Source organism: Rhinopithecus roxellana, chromosome 3, assembly GCF_007565055.1.
Source record: "Rhinopithecus roxellana isolate Shanxi Qingling chromosome 3, ASM756505v1, whole genome shotgun sequence".
Lineage (NCBI taxonomy): Eukaryota > Metazoa > Chordata > Mammalia > Primates > Cercopithecidae > Rhinopithecus > Rhinopithecus roxellana.
This window is the reverse complement of record NC_044551.1, coordinates 151,479,912-151,485,346: the sequence shown is the minus strand read 5'-3', so window position 1 is coordinate 151,485,346 and position 5,435 is coordinate 151,479,912.

Genomic DNA, 5,435 nt, shown 5'->3' with positions numbered 1-5,435 from the left:
CTTTAAGTGTGGTTGGGGCCATGAGCATCATTGGCTCTGGCTCATGGTGGAGGTGGAGCCACCTCGAACATGAAGTACATAGGAAAGGGCTTAGAATGAAGAAAGCATAGATGGGGAGATGAGGACAGGGCTCTGCCTTCCCAAGCAAACACACAGAGCAGGAGTCTTAAGAGAAAATTCTCGGAATAGAGAGGATGACACCAGTAATTAGGGTATTTTGGTGGGGAGGGCAAGGCAATTTTTAAGCAGCCACCAGTGCTAAATCAGTGCAGAGTGCAGCTTTTCAAACTTACAAGGTTGGAAAAATAGAAAGTGATTTAAAATACATCAGTCTATTGGTTAACATAGTAATGGTAAGGGAACCTGGGTTTTTTGGCCACTTGGTGAATCCCAGCTTCAGCACATGTGATAGTACACACTCAGCAGGTTATGTAACTTAAAGTTCAGTTTCTTCATCTGTAAAGTGAAGATGAAGTTGTATAGAGTCTTATAGATGAAATGAGATGTAAAGTGATGAGCACAGTGCCCTGGGGCACAGGAAGCATTTCCAAGTGGTAGCCATTATTAACTGAATAATACAATTATGATGGAGTAGCCATAGTCCCCTTATCTCTATACCCATCAAAGAGACACTGTTAGGCCAGAAAGATGCATCATTAATCTGACCCTGTGGATGATTCTTTTATTCTAAATACGTTGGTATGGTTTTGCTGTTGTAGATCCTCAAGTGCCATCTTGTGGGTCCAGAAGAATATGAAACAATGAACATGGATAAAACGGCCCACAGTTCTAGAGCTTATTACTAGTCATCACTTGGCTAAGTATCTCCCTCACCCCTAACGGTGGAATAGCAAACCTTTCCTTTTTTAACTCTCTTTCTCACACCCCCATACGTGATTTGAAGGTGCATGAAAAGCCAACAGGAGAGAGCACCAGGGGATTTATGATTAATTAAAAGGAAGCTGATCTGGATACTCCAACATGGATCCCCTGTGGTTACTGTCTGGACGGAGGGAGGGAGGGAACAAAAATAACAAAGGGACTAAAATGGCGTATTTCCAGGTTCTTCATTGTTAACTTTCCCGTGCCGGGGAAAGACACGGGTTGACTGCGCAGGCGCAACCCGACCTCCGACGGAGAAAAACCGGAACCGCCTAGCCACGCCTACCGCTCCGCCCCTGACTCGCTTATGTCCTGCCCACTGCCCTCCCACTCTGGGGCCCAGAACATAAAAGCCACTCCCCCGGGAAGCGGGTGCGAACTTCCTTGGCCCCTGCTCCTGCGCGGACCTGGGAACCTCGCCGGAGAACACTGGAGCGACTTCGTCGGCCTCCACCCGGAGACCGGTGAACCTCGCCCCTCCTTCACATTGGGTTGTAAATAAAGTTTTCTTTTACTTTGCCTACTTGCCTATTCTCTGGCATTTACTCTGGTGGTTGTCTGGAGCAAATCAGTTACTACGCCTTCCTTTTTATTGTGCCCTTTCCTTTCCTGTGTGTTTGATTTTTTGAGACAAGAGTTTTGCTCTCATTGCCCAGGCTGGAGTGCAGTGGTGCGATCTTGGCTCACCACAACATCCACCTCCCCAGGTTCAAGCAATTCTCCTACCTCAGCCTCCCAAGTAGCTGGGATTACAGGCATGCGCCACCACGCCTGACTAATTTTATATTTTTAGTAGAGACAGGGTTTCATCGTGTTGCCCAGGCTGGTCTCATGAGCTCAGGCAATCTGCCAGCTTCAGCATCCCAAAGTACTAGGATTATAGGCCTGAGTCACCGCACCTGGCCACCCCCTGGGTTTTAAGTGATTCTCCTGCCTCAGCCTTCCAGGTAGCAGGGATTACAAGCATGGGCCACCACGCCCAGCTAATTATTGTATTTTTTAGTAGAGAGGGGGTTTCATCATGTTGGTCAGGCTGGTCTTGAACTCCTGGTCTCAAGTGATCTGGTCACCTCGGCCTCCTAAAGTGCTGGGATTACAGGCCTGAGCCACTGCGCCTGGCCCAGAGATGTTTGGATACAGGCATGCAATGTGAAATAAGCACATCAGGGAGATTGGAGTATCCATCCACTCAAGAATTTATCCTTTGATTTACAAGTAATCCAGTTGCATTCTTTTTTTTCTTTTTTTTGAGATGGAATTTCACTCCTGTTGCCCAGGCTGGAGTGCAACCTCCGCCTTCTAGTTTCAAGCGATTCTCCTGCCCAAGCCTCCTGAGTAGCTGGGATTACAGGCATACAGCCACTATGCCCTGCTAATTTCGTATTTTAAGTAGAGACGGGTTTTTCCATGTTGGTCAGGCTGGTCTCAAACTCCCGACCTCAGGTGATCAGTCTGCCTCAGCCTCCCAAAGCGCTGGGATTACAGGCATGAGCCACTACGCCTGGCTGACTAGTTTTAAAAATTTTTGTATCAGTATGAACTCATAGATAGTAACATATGCAGTATATTTCAGTCTACTGAAATTTTTCATTTTTATGCTCAAATCATCCCATCTTTGGCAAGTAGGAGCCAGTTTGGTTCTTAAGTCATTCTGAATGACCCTAGTACCCTGGTATTCTTTTATTTATTTATTTTACTTATATATTTGAGTTTTGCATTTTGATATAAGACGTCTCAGACTCTCAGAAAGGCCTTTTGAGATAGCAAGACAAATTTGGCGGATTTAATTTCAGCCAAAGGAAGAGAATGTCAGCTTCTCTCTCCTCACGCCCAGAAACTTGAAAGAAACCAGGACAATTGTGAAGGCAGTTTTCTCACTGAAAAGAAGTGCACGTTGGTGGTGAGACAGTCAAATGAGGATTCTAACCTGTGGACTGCATTGGTTGTCACTAGAGGGGGTACATACAGTATTTATTCAAAGACGTCCAAGCCTGTAATCCCAGCACTTCGGGAGGCCGAGGCGGGAAGATTGCTTGAGCCCAGGAGTTTGAAACCAACCTGGGTAAAACAGTGATACCTCATCTCTAGAAAAAAATTAAAAAATGGGGTGGGAAGATCGCTTGAGCCCAAGGGGTTGCAGCTGCAATGAGCCATAACTGAACAACTATACCTGGGTGACAGAGTGAGACTGTGCCTAAACAAAAAAAATTAAAAAAAAAAAAAAAAAGGAAAGACAATTCTAACATCCAATTCTAACATCCGTAAGCGTATCTGTCCAAGCACAGAGCTAAACTAAAAACACAGAAAGGGCCTGGGTGCAGTGGCTTACGCCTGTAATCCCAGCACTTTGGGAGGCCAAGGCGGGTGGATCACCTGAGGTCAGGAGTTTGAGACCAGCCTGACCGACATGGTGAAACCCTGTCTCTACTAAAAATATAAAGTAATAAGTGAGTTTTGGAAGGTTGCCAGATAGAATGTCAATATGCAAAAAATAGACTGTATTTATATATGCCATCAAAAATCAAAAAGAAATAATTCCATTCACAGTAGCATCAAAAATAACAAAATGCCTAAGATGGAATTCAACAAAAGAAGTGCAAGGTTTGTACACTAAAACATATAAAACACTGCTGAAAGAATCAAGACAGATGAAAATCAATGGAGAGACATACTATGTTCCGGATTGAAAGACAATATTGTTATGATCGCAATTCTGTCCAAGTTGATCTATAGATATAATACAACCCCTAACAAAATCCTAGAGATTTGTAGAAATTGACAAAATCTATATGAAACAACCAAAATGATTTTGAAAAAGTAGGAAGACAGCCAGGCACGGTGACTCACGCCTGTAATCCCAGCACTTTGGGAGGCCGAGGCGGGTGGATCACGAGGTCAGGAGATCGAGACCATCCTGGCTAACAGTGAAACTCCGTCTCTACTAAAGAATACAAAAAATTAGCCGGGCGTAGTGGCAAGCGCCTATAGTCCCAGCTACTCGGGAGGCTGAGGCAGGAGAATGGCGTGAACCCAGGAGGCGGAGGTTGCACTGAGCCAAGATTGTGCCACTGCACTCCAGCCTGGGCGACAGAGCAAGACTCCATCTCAAAAAAAAAGTAGGAAGACTTACATTACCTGATTTCAAAACTTTAATTAAACTTTAGTAATCAAGACTATGGTATTGGCATAAGTATCAGCAGACAGATCACCAAATTAGACAAGTTAGCCCAGATATACACCTACACATCTACAGTCAACTGATCTTCAGTAAACATGACAAAGCAATTCCAGATGGAAAGAATAGCCGGTGCAGTGGCTCACTCCTGTAATCCCAGCACTTTGGGTGGCCGAGGCAGGAAGATCACAAGGTCTGGAGTTCGAGACTAGCCTGGCTAACATGGTGAAACCCTGTCTCTACTAAAAATACAAAAATTAGCTGGGTGTGGTGGTGGACGCCTGTAATCCTAGGTATTCGGGAGCCTGAGGCAGGAGAATGCCATGAACCTGGGAGGTGGAGCTTGCAGTGAGCTGAGATCGCGCCACTGCACACCAGCCCAGGTGACAGTTTGAGGCTCTGCCTCAAAAAAAAAAAAAAAAAAAAAAGGAAAGGATAGTCTTTTCACCAAATTGTGCTAGATTAATTGGATAGCCACACACACACACACACAATTAACAATAGGTGAAATTTATGATATGTAAATTATACTTCAATAAAAAGAAGTAGCCGGGTACAGTGGCTCACACCTGTAATCCCAGCATTTTGGGAGGCCGAGGTGGGCGGATCATGAGGTCAAGAGTTGGAGACCATTGTGGCCAACATGGTGAAACCCTGCCTCTAGTCAAAATACAAAAAGTAGCTGGGCATGATGGCCTACACCTGTATTCCCAGCTACTCGGGAGGCTGAGGCAGGAGAATCACTTGAACCTGGGAGGGGAGGTTGCAGTAAGTGGAGATCTGCCACTGCACTCCAGCCTGGGTGACAGAGCAAGACTCCCTCTCAAAAAATAAATAAATACAATAAAAAGAAATAACAACTAAAAATTTTTTTTAAATGCTGGAACAATTAGGACAAGTTTCACACTAGATGCTTGATATTTACGAACATTGTTGATTTTTTAAAGTATAATAATGGTATTGTGCTTATGCTTTGAAGAAAGTCTTTAGGCTGGGCATGGTGGTCACGCCTGTAATCCCAACACTTTGGGAGGCTGAGGCGGGCAGATCACGAGGTCAGGAGTTCAAGACCAGCCTGGCCAACATGGTGAAACCCTGTCTCTACTAAAAATACAAAAATTAGCCAGGGGTGGTGACGGGCACCTGTGATCCCAGCTACTCGGGAGGCTGAGGCAGAATTGCTTGGACCCAGGAGACAGAGGTTGCAATGAGCTGAGATCATGCCATTGCACTCCAGCCTGGGCGACAGAGCGAGACTCCGACTCAAACAAAACAACAACAACAAAAGTCTTTATTTTTAGATATATGTACTAAAACATTTTAGGATAAAATATGACTTGGAGAATTTGCTTTAAAATAACTGAAGGGGACAGGGAGT